Below are 17,490 nucleotides of genomic sequence, written 5' to 3'. Positions count from 1 at the left end.
CGTGGTCATGATGGTTCAGAAAAGGGGGCGGCTCTTTGTAAGAAGCAGAAAGGAGACATTTCTTCAAAATCTGGGCTGAATATGGAATTTAAAGAAAAGGCTGAAATGCACACCTTCAGTCCAGGCCTTCAGCCTTTTGCCTGAATGTTAGCAGCAAATAATGAAGGCTGTGTGCTGTGATTTATTATTTTTTTTTTTTTAATTAAAATGGGTGTAACAATCACGTTTAGTTTCATTAAAAACTTCGATTAGGGAAGGGCTTATTTTGGAGAGCCTAAGCTGACAGTTTATTCACATGAAATGTTTGCATATGAAGGTCTTACTTAGGTAAAAGGGAAGGCTATTTTTCCTGGCAGAATCTTTGTATACAAAATAAACAGTTGTTTTCCTCTGGTGTAGCGATCACAGAGGTGTTGCTCATCTGAAATGCACGGAATGAGTAAGGCATTTTAGCAAGAAATCCTCAGAAGCAAGTCTTCCAGACTTCAGCAGAATAATTGAATTACTTAAACATTTGGACTGCACCAAAGAGCAATAGCGTTCTTCAACAGGCATAATTACATCTACGGGGGCCTTGCAGGGGTCTGTAAGAATTTGTCGTGAATATTGCTTGAGCCTCATTTCCACCTTTGGCATCTTGATCCTAGACCCAAGACCTCTGAGACTTCAGGGTGTGCAAGGAGCCTGGCAGCATTCAGCGGAGGTGACCCTGTAGGCAAAGTTAACATGGAACGTGTGGTGGAGCCTTGGGGTTGTCCCTGCTGGAGGCCAGGCCAGGCACTTAGCCCTCAGCTGTAACCTTGCCCTTTACTGCTGTACGCACCTCCAAAAATGTGAGCATCTGTTAAGTTTTAATTTCTAGATGCCTGTGTATTTAAAACAAGTGTCAGAGCTTCAGGTCATACAGGCTGCAAAGCAGAAGTTTAAAAGAAAAATATTTTTTTACAAAACCAACTATACCCCAAGTTGCAATGTTTTGTATAGGAGACTGATAAGCTGAAGATTGTGAGCTTTAATTAATTCAGCGTGAAGTTATGCTGTGCTGAGATTCTGCTGTAGCATATCGACTTCTACTCTCAGTTAGATCAACCTAAATAAATACGGACATGTATGAAGATTGATCTGCACTCTGGAAGGAAAAAAAAAAAAAAAAAAGAAAAAAAAAGAAAGAGAAAACGCTGGAAATGCCTGGCTGGGCCAGGGGCAGGGGGGCGGCATCTGCCGGGCTCGGTGCCAGTGCCGCCCGGCCTGCGTTTGAACGGCCGTTGTTGCTGGTGCTGTGAGGCGGGGTCGCGGCCCCGCGTCTGCGGGGGTGTTCCCCTGCCACCCTTGTCGCGATCACTGAGAGTGGTTTGGTTTGGGTGGGGGTTTTTTGGTCTTTTTTTGTGGTTTTTTTTGGTTTTATTTTCTGGGTGGTAGGGGGGGGGGGGGGGGGGGGCGGTCCCAGCCAGCGCGCGTGCAGCGCGGGGTGGCGGGGGTGGGCGGGGCCGGCGATGAGGTGTTGCTGAATGAGGGCGATGGGGGGCTCGGCCCGCCGTTGCCATGGAGACCTTTGTGCCCGGCGGAGCGCGCCTGCCCCGCCCGGCCTGCCCCGCTGGGCCAGCGGCAGCTGCCCGCCCCCGGCCCCGCCGCCGCCGCCGCCGCGCCCCCCCCCCACCGGCCCTGCCCGCCCCCCGGCCCCGCCGCCGCCGCGCCCCCCCCCCACCGGCCCTGCCCGCCCCCCGGCCCCGCCGCCGCTGCGTCCCCCCCACCCCCCACCCCCGGCCCTGCCCGCCCCCGGCCCCGCCGTCTGCCCCCGCGCCTGGGAGGCAGGGCAGCGGCGGAGGGGACGGGTGCTGGTGTCCCGGCTGCTGCCTTTCCCAGCGTTCGGAATGGCCGGCAGCCTTCGCAGGCTAATGTTTTTTGCAAGTTTCTTTTCGTAAGTGGTACAAGGAGGGAGGAAAATAATAATAATAATAATAATAATAATAATAATAAAAAAGTGACCAGCCCTGCCTGAGCTGCTGCTCCGGAGAGGAGAGCAAGTCAGCTCAGCTTTGAGGACTCCCCAGAGCCAGTGCTGAAGTGATTAAGGGGATTAATTTACAAGTGAGCAACAAAGGTAAAAGAGTTAAAGATGGATCACTTGTTGGGGGCTGCTTTGTACTTTGTTTGAGGTTAAATGAGAGCTTTGGTGAAAAGGTGTGTAACTTCTTTTAAACGCCGCTTCTGAATGGCTTTGGAAATATTTTTGGACCTCAAGATGCTTTAAATCTGCGTGCACGAGGGCATATGGGCAGTGAGTGCGATGCTGGGTTCTGAAGTCCCTGTGGAAAGCTGTCTGACTTGTGCCTGGTAGGTCTTGGTGTTGGGTCTTTTTGTTTGGGTTTGTGTGTGTGTGTGCGTGTGGTTTTGTTTTTAAACGGAGTTCTCGGCTCAGAAAGAGGGAGAGAAATGGATACTTTAAAGTCCATTAAAAGCAAGAAGGTAAATGTTACTTTTCAGTGAAAGTGTCTTGTTTTCCCAAAATGCTTTACGTCCTTATTCAGCAACATTTTATCTCATTGTTGTTACTTCTTGTTTCAGATTGCCTAAAGCAAAGATTTAAGGAAATTACTAATTCCACTGAGATAAAATAATTTACCAGGCTCATCTTCCTTGTGCAAAAATGTATTTTTGTAGATGCATGCTTTGAGCTTCCAGACCTGTTGCTTTGTACTTTTACCCTAGAAAGTGTTCTTGAGAAATACTATGTATTCAACTGTAGTGGTATTTTTTTTAGAGTAGAATCTTCAATAGGTGAGAATGGGTTTTGCCTATGTTTAACATTTAAGTCTTTACTAAGCTTTTCAGGTAGATTTTTTTTTTTTTTTCGTAATGGTTCAGCTAATTTGAAATTCATTATAGAAGATTAGTGAAAGTGATGCATGGTTATGACCTTCTAGTTTCATCCGGTGCTGCTCAGGTCCCATGGAAATGTGACCGACTGTTCAAGGGATTAAATAAATTAATGTGGAGGTCAGTTATGTGTAAAAGTCCCAACAGTGTTTTCCAAAACAGATCTGTATGCCTGTTAAAGTAACATTTTATTTACTTGTTTGAATTAAAGTGAAATATCTAAAATGTAAAACACACACGCACACCCTCTGTGTCTAGTACTTCCTAAAAAAAAAAAAGGGGATGGGGGGGGGGGGGAGGAAGGGTTTTAGAGCAGATAGGTTTTATTTATTCCTGACTCAAGACACCGCAGGAATATGTATTGTGGATTAATACTGTTTACTAGGTGATTGCATTTGTCAGTTAGATGAATAAGCATGTACCCTCCTGAAGTGCATAATGAATCAGGGAATTATCTTCTGATATAACCATAACTGTTAGTTTTTATTAGTGAAAATTGGAAACAAAAGATTTTCTAGATGAAACCAGTTTAACTGCTCAATCTTAAACTAAAGGCTTTTTTATAGTTTGGGTTTGTTGTTTTTTTGTTTGTTTATTCCAGAGTATTTAGGATGAAAAAAAAAATCTTACTTCAGATGTTCTGGCCTTTAACAGACCAATAAAACTGTTTTAATTACTTCAAGGTTAGGAACTAATTTTATTTTAAAAAAAGAGTTTAGTAAAACTAATGTTTGGCTGGCACTCAGTAGTTTAAATGCTTTGTGTGATTGATTCAAGCTTGTTCCTAGTTGATCCAACTAATCATGTTAACTAGCGTGTACCATGAGACTGATTTTAATAGGACAGCTTAGCTTGTTATGTGATACTTCTGAGGTGACTGTGGTGTCTTAAAGCATGCTTGTTAATGAGGATTCTTTCTGTAGCTTTCTAATGGCATGCAATTTAATTTTACTGGCTTCTGAAGTCAAGTGTCCAGAAATTTCTTACCTTCCTCTTATCCCCTTCGAGGTGGGCTGTGTAAAGACCCCAATTAGTCTTGGCTGTGGGAGGAACATGGAAGAGACTTACAAACAGTTAGGAAGAGGCTCGTGAAGCCTGTGGTGACAGAACAGTATCTGAAGTTGTTTTAGCAGTTAATTCCAGTCTCGTTTTTTAAAGTCCTCTGAGTCAGGTGTAGAAAAAAAAAAAAAATAAATAATCAGTGAGTCCCTAATAGAGTGTGCTCTGGGTGGAACCTCCTGTGGTTGATAAATATTTCAAGAAGCTGAAAGTTAGTGATACATTTTAAATGCACTGCTAAGCCAAGATACTTCATGGTCCTTTGCATACAAATTTGCATTATTCATTTGTGCTGTGCAGGTAGATAATGGGCCAAATCTATCTTTGGTATTACTCCAGTGACTTCTGAGTAACTGAACTAATTCGACCATACGTGTACATCTTGCTTTTTGGAAGTTCAAGGCAAAGTTGGAATTACTTCAGTGATTTTGTTAAACGGGTAATAGTTGTTTATATACTAACTAGTAATGTTCAGTAGCTTAGGCATTCTTTCACTGAAGTAATTGTAAGCAGAAGGTAGAATTTATTCTTTCTTCTACTTTTTCTGAAAAAAAAACCCAAACAACCAAAGCACATATTCAGTCTTCTAGCTGTTGAATCCTAAAGTGACTGACAGAATAATATGGTAAAGCAGCTTTCTGTCACTGGTAAAAAGTCATCCCAATAACCTACTAAAGCAGAAAGTCTTGACACACCTGTTTCTGTACCATGATACTTAAAGTAGAAATTCTCTTCGTGTTTTAAGCGGCCTTCCATACAATGGGTGATACTAACACATACTACATTTGTGTGTGTGCATGTATACAAATACACATGTATACAAACTGTTGTACATGTATCGGTACTTATTAAGGACTGGTTTTAACCTATGAGTAAAGGCAGAGGTAACAGAAAATTGTAAGCCCTGATTTAACTGCATGCTCTAGATTTGAAATGCTGGCACTGGGCAGGCCATTCAGGTGGCAGAGTGGAGAAGGCATTTGATGGAAGCTACTATCCTTACATTTAAGTCTGGTATATGAAAACAGGTATTGTGGGGGTTTTTTTGAGTGGTGGTGGTGTCGGGGTGTGTGTGTTTCTTGGTTTTATTTATTTACTTTAGTAGAAATAATGAAAGATTTAAAATAGTTCTTTTTGACATCCAGGGAGATCCTCTCAGAAAACTTTTAGCATGGGATTCATGCTGTTACAAATAGTTTCTGCCAGAGGTCAAGACCTTTTTATGACATTCTTGGAACAACTATTCTATGAATTGGCTTTTGAAAAAGCTAACTTGACAAAGCAGGGACTTCGTCCTCCCAGCCGTGAATACATGAAACACATCTCTGTCAATCTGGAGTACTACGAAATTGTGCAGTTTGAAGAACCTGGAAGAAAAAGTAGTTGGAAACACAAGGATATGTCCATTGAAGTAAGGCTGTCCTTAACACACCCTGTGTCTAACACCTTCTAATAACAGTGTGTATGGCAGAGTTATTCAGCAGAGGTCCTTGATTTTGTGGCAGTGTGGTGGAACAAATCAGACCTTTGGAGTTCGTAAGAAAAATGCCTATTTATTTAGTATATTACCTGGGAATTATAACAGTTGTGTATAATTTGTATTTAGACCAATTCTAAAAGTTTTATTCTTAGTGGACTAGAAACATGTTGAAGCCAGAAAACTTTCAGAGCTGTAGAAGTTGTCAGACAAGCTGCGTAGGGAGACTGCTCCCTCCGGGGTTAGGAAAGGCTTTAAAACTCTTACTGAGTTTTACAAACGCAGTAAGCATTTCTTGACAGTTTCTGCTAAAACTGTAGGCAGAGAAACAGTATCTTTTTGAACTGTCGAGTTATAACATTAAATTGTTCGGTGACGAACAGGCACGCAGGCAGATGTCATTGTGTTTGGGGTCTTTTTTCTAGTTGTGGCCTCAGTTTTCCTGGTAGTGATGAATACAGCTAATTTCTGTTTAAAGGAAAGCTTGCATTCTTCTGAATAGTATTATCACTTAGTATGTGTGCACTATATGTTAAGATATTTTGATTGTTTAATAAACAAATTAATACTCATTATTACCATTCTTTTAGGGTTGTACAAGTGTTGTGTAAGGATATCTACACCTGGAGTGGTAGCAAATAGTTCATTTGAAAACTGAGGGCAGATGCCTTTGCCTTATGTATATACAGTCTCGCTGTCATTCTGGCGTATGCACAGGGCTATTTCAGCTAGAAACACGTACCCATTTCTTGCTAGACTTGCATGAACAGTGGCTCAAAGATGATGTTGGCTGCTGTGGTGAGAAAAAGGTAGACTGTTTGCCTAGCCTGCAGCATGTCCTAGCAGACTAAGCAGGAAGTTCCAGCATCTTCATTATGGGCTTGGTTGTGCAGTGGCTCATTTCTATTTTGTGAAACCACCGCACGATTGGGATTGGTCGTGAATCTGAAGTCTAATATGGTTGAGTTAGCCTCTGCTGCTTGACCTTTCAGTCCTTTTTTTTTTTTTTTTTTTCTTTTTTTGAGTGAATTTATTTTTAAAACTTATTTCTACAGTAAAAGTTCTATTTTGATTTTTTTATGTGAGCTGACTTGGTCCAGTACTGGCTTTTCTTTTCTGTGTTTCCAACTCTTTCAACTTCCCTTAAGTGCCAGATTTTTTGAACATGCGAAAGGGACATGCCAAAACAAACCTGATATAAATTCTCATGCATAGAGGATTAAGATTAATCCATCATTGATAATATCAGAGGGGTGCTGTTGACTAAAATGTAGATAACTTAAAAGTGAAGAGGTGATAAACACTTGCAGGTTTTTTTCCTGTTATTTTAATGGCTTATCTTCAGAAGGGTCAGTATTTTATTACTGGGCCCAGTTTAGCATGAACCTTCTAATGCTTTTACCTTTTAGGCTGTTGAAACTGTTAGTTCTCACAAACTGGCCTTTAAACAATAGAAAATTCAGCCTGTTGCTAGAAACCTCTAAATTGTAAAACCTTGAAATTTTTTCTTCTACTAGAGATGATTGTAAATAAATAAAAACAAAGAATTAAAATAAAAAATCTGCTAGCAGAGATTTTAAACAAACAAAAAACAACAACCAACAAACACTGATATTTTTGTCGTCTTTTTTCTTTTTCTTTTCTTCATGGTTACAGTGTTATGCATCCGCCTTGCCCTGATTTCAGATTAGATTTCTTTTGGCTCCACAGCTGATTCTCCCAAATGGCTTTGGTTGTGCTAAAGACTTAATAGCCAAATTTCAGGCTGAGTCAAGCATGGGAATGGCTTTAACGTCCGCTTTGTGTGGAACAAGTTCTCATCTTTGTGCCTGGGCTGTGCTCCTTTTCTCTAGCCCGCCCTGCGCAGTGGCTCTGCTATTTTTCATTGTCTGTCTTACCCTGACATTCAAAGCCATTATGTGTGTACAGCCCTATATTCCTAGGCTATGACTCTTTTTGAATAATTTCCCCCCCTAACTGTTAGTCAGTCACAAGGGTAAAGACTTATTCCTGAGTCCTTCAAAATACTGTCAGCCCAGCTCCAGCCATTAGCTGGGGAGAGAACTGGTCCTCAGTTCTCATAGGAAATTCAGCGCCATTAGGGAGGAAAGTTTGTGGCTGCTGAGTCAGAGGAATTATTTTTAGTGATTTGTCTCTATTATTTTAGAATTTTTTTCTTTTTCTAGTTGAATCAATGATATTCAGTAAAAGCTGGAACAAGTTATGAGATGGTTTAAAATGAGATACCACAATCTACTGAATTTAGTGGAACTTGGCTTACTTAGAGGAGGTATGTGCTGGGTTGTTTTATGGTACATTTTGTAGTTGTGGAAGAGACTTACCAGAGCTTCCAGAATTCATAGGTGGTGGTGTTCTTTTGCTGAAATAGTTACACAACTACTTTAAGTAACTTCAGACATAGTAAACCAAGCCACATACAGGCATATTCTATGGAGGAGCTGAAATGTCACTAGCTTTATCTGCTTGAATTGTGTTTTAAATTATTAACTCAGAATGATGTAATTAAAAGAGGGAAAAAAAATATAAACTGCAAAAGCCCTTGAGCTTTCATAAATAATTGTATAGCATCCTGGTTATATTTGTTCCCTTCTAAACAGTCATAAGATAAGATATTGGACTGGAAGGGCAAGTGCTTGACATTCGTAAAGCTTCACACACCGTAATATTTTTGGTTTAATTTTTACCAGGCACGGGTGCCTAAAAAGTAATTCCCAGTAAATAATATAGTGGTGCTAGGATGAGATGAATAGCTTGCTTTCCCAAAACTATTAATTGAACAAACATACAGAAAATAATTTAGAGCAGTTTTATTTTAATATAATTGTTTTCACACAAGATTAATACTACGTATGAGTATTGAGTAACCCTTGCATTAATCTTACTTCCTTCTTAATTCTTTTCTGCCTCAGTTCACTTTAAGCCTATATGCTTCGGTGTACCAGTGCTGCGTAATTTTCATTGGAAATTATAGAGCTTCTGTAAGAGAGACTGTGTATTCACTGCCAAAATATGAACTGTATTGAAGCTGTAGTTACAGAGGTTGGGAATTTTCTTCAGCAATAACGTAATAGAGTATATAGATTTCTCATTCATTTTTGTCTTAGGACTTTGGCTTTAGCTATTTCTCTTGTCCTTTTTTAGGGGAGATGAGGGTATACCTCCGATGTCCCGTCAGTATGGATAGCTGTATTCACTGTTGTGCTGACAATCCATGGGTTTAGGGCCTTTTAAAGACTGGTGCTCTAGTTTTGTTATGTAGATGAAGTAACTACTACTCTGTTAGCTTTTCAGCTATAATTTTGCAGTTGCACTAGCTATGCTATGTACTTTATTGCTAACAAATATTTACCACCAATAAAATTTACTTTTTTGTAGTGTTCCTGTAAACAGATTTTTCAAGTGTTACTGTCCCTCTTAAGTAAGCTTCTGCAATTGTTTAAAAGTCCATGTATATATACATACAGTGCAGAATTACATAAAGAATATCAACATTAGCTCTGCATTTAAATAGGAACTTCATCTAGAACATGCTGGATCTGTGTGCTCTCCCAGTGTTCATTGCACAAGTTGCCTGTCTTTGAAGAGTGATGTTTTACACAACATTCCTAAAAAACTGTTATTTTCACAGTACCTTTGACAATCTGTGTTATTTTCACTGTTTAATAATAATTTAAAGTATGTCTTAAAATTAGTTTTAAATCAATATAATGAACCTGCATAGCACATAATAAATAATTTGTTTCTAGTGTTGTAGGAGCTGACTGGCATATATTCTAAATAACTTTGGTATGCTGAGGATTTAAATTAGATGTAAATTAGACGTGTGTTCATATGTTCTGAGGTGCCAAACTATCCCTTTCATTTGACTGTGTATGCCAGAACTTCATTTGCTTTGTAGCTGTAGCTCTGTGCTAGAATCCTAAAGCAAAGTCACAACTTCAGTGAGGGAGGGAAGGGGAAGGTGAAAATGACACACAAATTCTTAAAAGATGCTGGGGGCACGTTTTTCATTTGGACATCTAGCTCAGATGTTGATACTTCCAACCAAAGGAGAAGGCTGTTCTTATTTTAACAGAGCGTAGACAGTCTTAAGGAAAGATGTAATCAGGAAGGGTTACAGATCCATCACACGTTTAATGAGACCCAAAGCACCTATCCAGTGTCTTTGGATACATCTCAGTAGTAGGTTCCACTGAAATGAAGTAGGTCAACAGAATGGGGAAAAGTTAATCTTTTTCCTCTGGGCTATGACAATGAACTATTTGGAGGATTACTGGAAAACATTCCTTAAAAGTTACAGGATTTGCTTTCATGGATAAGCTCTTGTGATAACATTTTCCTGAAACTTGTATCTTTAGGCTGTCGTCTTTAGCCTGTCATAGCAGGATTTTTTTTTTTTTTTTAAATTGTCAGTTTATACACATGATAACTTGCGTACAAACACAACAGTGCTACTTCAGAGCACATCTGTTACATGTGTGAATTTCTCTCTTTGCAGAAAATGTCACCTGTTCTAATCTTTTGGAAACACCAAAAGTCTGCCAAGTATACAAATATATATTTATACCGTCTGGAAAGACACAACGCATCTCAGTCATGTGAATGTGCTTGGTGATGTTTGAGGAAAAACAGTTGGAATAACTTCGGCTATGGCTCCTTTGTCATCCATTTTCCTGTAGATGCATGCATTAAGACAGAAATGGTAGTGCTTCATAAGATAAGATGCTTATTGTTTTAAATAGTAGCAAATTGTACATGTTTTAGACCATAAGCTGTAGTTACAGTATGTAGACAAGTAAGTTACAAAGCAGCCACCTATCACTTGCAAGTGCTCACAACAGCAGAGGACAGGAATGGTCGGTTTATAGTGCAACTTGGGGCCATCTCTGTTACTACCTGGATGTTCAGGTACCAGACTAGTGAGCGAGTTTGTACGGTGCAGCATCTGAGCTAAAAAAATCTTGACCTCCCTGACTTGGGTTTGCACTTCTTCACCTTTCTGGAAATGACAAATGCAGAAGCAACTTGACAGGTTTTGTTAGTCTGCTAAGCAGCCAGCACTTCTGGAAGCCAGGTGAGATTACCTTGCAGGCTAGATCTAGCCCTTGGAGTGCTGAGTGGCTGCCTCCAGCGTAGCATATGTAAGTTACAGGTCAGTAAAAGCATTCTAAGGATACCAGGAGGGCATGCTGAAGAGGATGCTGTACAGATTTTTGCATTTGTTCTCAAGCATTTGGGTATATGCAGCCCGTGTTTTGGTTCAAAAATACAGGACTGACAAGGAAATGGTCAGTCGTTATCATAATCCATAACAAAAGACAGCAAGTCGAGTCAGGGATATGTGTCCACTATACCATACAAGCACAAACCTATCCTTAGGGCAGCCGTCTTAAATCACGCTGAGGTGGTTGAAGTGTTCTCTCATATTTAAATTGTTTCCGTGCTTGATGAGACCATTGAGCAAGTCTCAGGCAGTTGGGGGGGTGGCTGTTCTGGCAGGCTGCAGGGTGGCCTTACTTCCATTGGGTCTCCTGAGTCTGAGAGTTGTCTTCTGTGGCTTGTGCAGCTTTCAGAAACATAATGTTTCTTTGATTTTGCTGTCATTTTGGTGTGGTGGGTTGGGATTTTTTTTTGTTTGTTTGGTTTTTGGGTTTTTTTTCCCAGGAATAAAGTTTGTTGCATTGGGAGTAACCAAGTGTGGCAATGATTCAGGCAGTTTTGCTCAACTTTCTCTTCTCTTAAACTTCTGCAGTGTTGCCATCCTGTCCTGCTATGGACAAGGCTTGCCAAGTTCTCAAAGGCTGCTCCAACTTAGGGGTGTCATTCTCTTTATCTGATACTACGTATCGCACCATATGGAATGTTTTTCATTAGGAATTGCTTGAGCTCATCTAAAAGCAGAAGTTTTCTACCTAAATTCGATGTTCTTTTTTTAGTCATTGAAGTGCTTAGAAATTGCACATGTAGCTGTGGTAAATGCAATATTTGAGATAAGTGGACTCACTTGCTCCTGAACAGAAGCACATACACAAATAGTACCTGCATTCACCTAAATGACTGAGGCTTTATTTGTCTATATATGCATGCAAATTAAAGTGGGTTTTGTATATTTCTGATTTCTGAGCTTTTTTCACACAAAACATGATTTGTTTTTTCGTATTTCAGATATTATTGAATTCCACTACTAGTGGGCTGTTACCAATTGATGTTTTGAGTCCTTAAAATCTCCTATGACATTATTTGAATGTCAGTATGCCTTTACCCTGCTTCTTTCTGTAGCGTGCTCAGAAATCATGAGGCTACTGTACGGCTTCAGCTCAGAATGGTTGGCAGCAATGATCTTCACTGTTTCCTGTTCTTACTTTTAGTTCTTTGGCATCAGTGTTATACTGCCTCAAAATGGAAAGGAGCTTGATGTAAAGGCAAGGTGTCCAAATGTTGGTTTCTAGAATTAACTTCTGTTAATAGGTTGTACCATAGGGGTGGCTGTGGCATGGCTGCAAGATAGAGCATGCAAAGAAACTGCCTGATAGGCTGTGATCTCCAAACAGACTCTGGATATCCATTTGGACAAACCCTAAAAGTCTTTATGGTTAAACCTTTTGTCCTGCCAGGGCCTCCTGGCCCTGTATTTACATTTCTATGATGGGAAACAAACTGAACCTAAGTTTTAATTAATACTGGCTCTTGAAAAACAGAAATGCTGCTCATAAAATCAGTGGAAATCCTATTTGGATGTAAGCAGGTTCTCCAAGCTCTAAACACAACCTACTTATGCAAGTTTCTCTCTTTCCTTCCCTTAAACTTGTATTTTTAATATTCATGGAATGCCTTAAAAGAATAATTAGTCATTTGGTTATCTGGTAGGAGAAATTAAGTGCAGATTTGAGACAGTCAGACCTGGGACTTTGCTTTTTCTGATTAATCTTTTTTTTGAATGACAGCGTAGGTTTAGCAAAAAACCCCAAACCAATCAAACAAACCAAAAACATGCTATGTCATCTAAAAAACAATATACCTTGGAAAGAAATTTGGAAAAATAAAATCTGTACATTGTGAAGGGATTGAAAACGTTCCTGCGGATGGGAGCCCCATCATTATTGTTTGCTAGCACTGTCCTTTTTGCTTCAGGACACCTTTCTGTCATGACATAATATATTTTCTATATATATTACGGAATTATTATTCATTATGATTTTTGTCATTTACCTCATGCTCATCTCAGTTGAAGTTTTGAAACATACATCAGTAAGGCACAGTGTAACTGGAAAACCAGTAGCTTTTATTTATTTATTTTTTAATTGGGTAGGAAACTGATTTTTTTTTTTAAAAAAAAATCAGTTTGGCCCAGTTTACCAAAACATCTGCAGGATTCATGAACAGCTTGTTGGCTGAGCTCAACAGCAGGAGAAGCTGTAATCGATCGGTTCTGCCCTCTTCAGCAGGTGTAATACCAGCTGATGGAAATTGCAATGCATGGTTTCAGGGGACATGTGGGTAATGTGTCCAGATGACAGCAACATCAACAAAGTACAGAAAAAAAACATGGGCAGATGTTTGGCTTATTCTGTCTACATGGTTACATGTACTTAAATTCACTCTAATGGAGTTTATCTACTTTCACGTTGTGGTTTGTTACAGAGAAGGATTTTATTGTAGGCTGCTAATCCTACAAAATGGTTCACCTGTTATAGCAGCCATGTTTTGCAGTGTCTTAGCTGCAGAATTACTTTTTTTTTTTAAAAAATAAAAATCTTTCTTTCAAAACATATTTGAGTGTTAGGTTTGTCTACAGCGGGATGAATTGCTTTGCAAGAATAACCTGCTACATGTCAAAACCACAGTGAGACTTCAGACCTTCCCAGACAGAAAGAAGATATATTACACACTTTTCAAACTTCACCCTTAAAAAAAATACAAAAATGTCTCTAGATTTATTGAACTGAACGATTTTTGCATTTGGTTTTCTACTGTGTGTCCCTGGAGTACAGTCAATTCTGAAATGGAACGTGGGCTAAACTTGATCAATAGAATATTAAAATACATCAATAATTAAAAATATTTAGTCAGATTGTTAAATTGTGAGTCGTTGTTCTTCAGGTCCATATATGCATGAAAGAAACTGGTGGTGAATCCAGCTGTCCTGTAGTCAGAAGGTACTGTTGTCAGTATGCAGATATGGATAGAGCATCCCCTGTCTGTTATCTGTTCCAGTCTCTTCTCTCTTCATTTCCACTACTAGAACTCTTTAAAATTCTAAATCATCACTGCTTGCAAATTTAGATTCAGTGCTTTGCAAGATTAATTAAAAAATGTATCAAACTGTAATTTTGGGGTTTTATCTGTTATTCATTTAATGCAGCATGAAATTAACATCTGAATCAAACTGCAAAATTTTAGTAAATAAGATCCAGCATCTATTATAAGGCCTCATTATTCCATATACATAGTAATATTTTCAAAGTGCAATTTTTTCTTCTTCTTAAGCTGCTCAAAACAATTCCCCCTGTTTTTCAACAAGGCATTGTGTGTTGACGTTTGTAATTAGATCATTTGCATATAGTGGTTGTCATTAAAAAGTTAACATTTTCAGTAGTTACAATGTCATGGTATCAGAGTTATCCAAATCTTTCCCATTTCTATATGTTTAAAATTATAATTTAGGTCATGTAGTTCTTGTTGTTTTAACCATTATTTTCAGTGTTATTTCTCACATGATTGCTTCTCAGGCTCAGGTTTGTTTCACTTTAAATAATATTGTAGCCTCCATTTTAGTAGAGATTCTAACTGTTTTGGGGTTTTGTTTTTGGTTGAGCTTTTTTTAGGCAAAACATAGTTGCAAGTTATTTGCCTTAAGTCCTGTATCCAGAGCCATGTCTACTCAGTTGCTACGGCGATACTTGTCATCCTCTCCTCCCAAGATACAGACAGATGAGCGAGGTAGCAGTGATGTGTATAAAACTGTCTGTAAACTGACTAGCAGGTACAGTGCCTGTTTCACTCGGTTGGGAGATGTGCTCTCTAAATTCAGGGAAGGCAATTAAAATCCTGGGGAAGAAAAAATAATTGGTATCCGCTTCAGCACAACTCCAGGAGGTTATGCTCCCCTCTGTCCAGTCCTGACAATAATCAAGCTGCCAAACTTCATAACAGCATTAGGGTTGGTTTTAATTTTCCAGGCTGCCTCTCGGCTGTAGAGACAGTGCCTTATGCTTGTGGTAGTACTGAGTCTGAAAGGGTTCCCTACCTCTCTCCTGTGTCAAACACAAACTGGAAGAACAAAAGGTAGAAACTGTTTGCAGTGTGGAGATACAAAGCTGCTTAAAGGGAATGGATCTGAAGTTTTATAAGGGTTAGATTTTAAAAATCCACATTAAGTGGTATTGCACTGTTGTGGAGAGGTTATCTTTTCCAAAAAAATAATGTCAAAAGTGGTTAGAGACACTTCAAATTCCAATGATGCTGTCAAAGAAATCCCAAAAATTATTGAAAGGTCTCTGCCCACTTTTAACGAATGTATTCAAAGGAGGGAATGCTGTATTTCTTTCTCTCTGTCTTTCTTTTTCTGACTTTGCTCTGCCATGGACATGAGCCAGAGAAACGTCTCTCTTGGTCAATGCAGTCACTTGTTGGAGGAAATGAAATAGAGTGACTACAGTTGGTGCATCTCATTAAATCATTTCTTTCATTCTAATTCCAGTGACTGCTTTTGGAAATGATACACACTTTGCCAGGCATGTAATATCAAAACCCGGTCCTTACCCAATAGAAATCAAGCTGTAGGATTGGGAATGTAAGACAAAAATAAGAAAACTTAACTTTAGGTGAAATTTGGCTTAAAAATCTGACTTTCCTACACTAAATATGTTCTCTTGTTTTTTAAGCCAAAGAGGAAATTTGAAGTTTCCAGCACTTGCTAAGTAATCAGTTTGATGTCACATTTTGCTTGTCAAGTGGTTGGATAATCTAAACCACACAAGGAATAGACAACAAAACAGGCCCAGAAAATTAAGTAGACTTTCTTTAGCATTGCAATTGTTGCTGTTACTTGTGTATTCCAGTCTGCTGAGACTCTCCTCGAAAGGTTTGAATCAAAAGAGCCAGGCTTACTCAGCAAAGAGGCTTCTCGGGGCTATATCTAATGTAGCTTCTCAAACAGAGTAGGGAGAGTTAGTGTTTTGCATGGGACAGGCTGTTACTGAAATTGGAGAGTGTCTGTGAACAGACAGCAATGAATCTTGCAAGATTCAACAAGATGAAGCATCCATGATCAATTCAGAAAATTATATTCTCCCATATAACTTTTCATATAAATGGACATTCCTAGTCTTCAGGCACGCAAGGAGTAAATTATACCTTTCACACTGGTCAGAACACTTGAGAAATTCTCACTTTCACTGCAGTGGTATTCTAAGGGGGAGAGTAATTCTAATGGCTCGGGAAGTTACCTAATACTATGTGCATGGCAACTGTCTAGTAAAATTTTTATGCTTCAGGGATGACGTGTTTGCCTCAATAACCTTGGTAATGCTAGTTGCAGACAGGGGTATGCCCCCTAATCCCATGCACCAGAACATGCTGGGGGCCGCCCAGGTGGCAAGCAGCTTTGCAGAAAAGAACCTGGGGGTCCTAGTGGATGCCAAATTGAACAGGAGCCAGAAACATGCCCTTGTGGCAAAGGCGGCCACCGGTATCCTGGGCTGCCTTGGGAGGAGTGTTACCAGCAGGTCAGGGGAGGTGATCCTTCCCTTCTGGTCAGTACTGGTGATTCCACACCTGGAACATCTGGAGCACACCTGGGTCCAATTCAGGGCATCTCAGTTCCATATAGATATGGATGCATTGGAGGGTGCCCAGTGAAGGGCCACGAAGCTGATGAAGGGACTAGAGAGGCTGAGAGAGCTGGGACTGTTCAGCCTGGAGAAGAGATGGCTCGAGGTGATCTTATTAACCTATCTAAACACTTGAAGAGAAGAGGGGGCCAGGCTCTTTTCCGTGGTGCCCAGTGACAGGACCAGAAGTAGTGGGCACAAACTGAAACACAGGAGGTTCTCCTTGAATATCAGGAAATGCTTTTTCACTGTGAGGGTGACCAAGCACTGGCACAGGTTACCCAAAGGGGTTGTGACACCTCCATCCATGGAGATATTCAGAAGCTGTCTGGACATGGTCCTGGACAACCAGCTGTAGGTGGCCCTGCTTGAACGAGGGGTTTAGACCAGATGAGCTCCAGAGGTCCCTTCCAACTTCAGCCCATCCGTGATCCTGTAGAGACGCATGCCATGTATGGTTCAAGCCTATGTGTGGTGCTGGTAGATCGCATTGCAGTTTGTGAGCAGGTTGGGGGTTGGAAGTGGCCGAGTAATTTCATGTCTTTGGTGTGGTGTGCAAGCATGGATTGCAATTCCAAACTCTCATTGTTTCATCTAGCCACAATCACTCAGGAGTGTCACATTTCATCTCCTTTCTGTGTCTGAGACATTGAGCTGTGGGAATCGTACGGCTGTAACAAAATAATCCCAACACACACGTGGTCCTGAGATGCTAAAAAATCCAGTTAAGACTTTGGTACCCACAGGTTTGGTGTTGGTGATTTGTGAAGTAAAAATGAGGTCCCCTCGTGCTGTTTCAATTCATGGCAGGTGTACATCTCCACATCTCCTTTACCAGGGAGCAGCCAGAAATGCATCTGACAGAGAATCGCAGGCAATGTGCTCTGAGACCCTGGGAGGAGGGGAGAGCCAAGCACTTGCTGGCCATCACAGACCTGCACCTTTCTGCTTACCTGCACAACTGGGCACTCCAGCCAGTGTGGATCACAGCAGCTCTCACCAGACACAAAGGAGGTTTCTGTGCTGCATGGTGCTGCCTGGTCCTTCCATCCCTCACAGGCCGTGTAGTCAGCTCGCTTCTGCTCCTGATGCCTCACAGTGCCTTGTCCAGGGAGGTGAGAGGGAGCTTTTCTGGGGCAGTGGTTCTTCTTGCCTCCCTCCCTCCCTGACCATTTTGGAGTGGGTTGGCTGGCGCTGCTATGGAAACAGTGCCTGCATTTGAAG

At 40.5% G+C, this 17,490-nt stretch overlaps 1 protein-coding gene across 9 annotated transcripts in view; it reads left to right on the top strand.

The window, feature by feature from the left end:
- The window catches only part of CTNND2 (catenin delta 2), a 680,681-nt gene that overhangs the window by 226,127 nt on the left and 437,064 nt on the right, over nucleotides 1-17,490 (top strand). Inside the window, exon 1 of one of the 9 annotated variants that reach the window (XM_055705597.1) lies at nucleotides 1,797-2,101. The exons of 7 other annotated variants lie outside the window; for them this stretch is intronic. The gene's annotated coding sequence lies outside the window, so the exon portion shown is untranslated. Of the gene's footprint in view, nucleotides 1-1,796; nucleotides 2,102-2,124; nucleotides 2,335-17,490 lie in introns of those variants that run through there. One more of the 9 variants, XM_055705598.1, reaches the window with a different exon arrangement.

This window comes from Falco cherrug, chromosome 3 (assembly GCF_023634085.1).
Source record: "Falco cherrug isolate bFalChe1 chromosome 3, bFalChe1.pri, whole genome shotgun sequence".
NCBI lineage: Eukaryota > Metazoa > Chordata > Aves > Falconiformes > Falconidae > Falco > Falco cherrug.
This window is presented reverse-complemented; position numbering and strand designations above follow the sequence as displayed.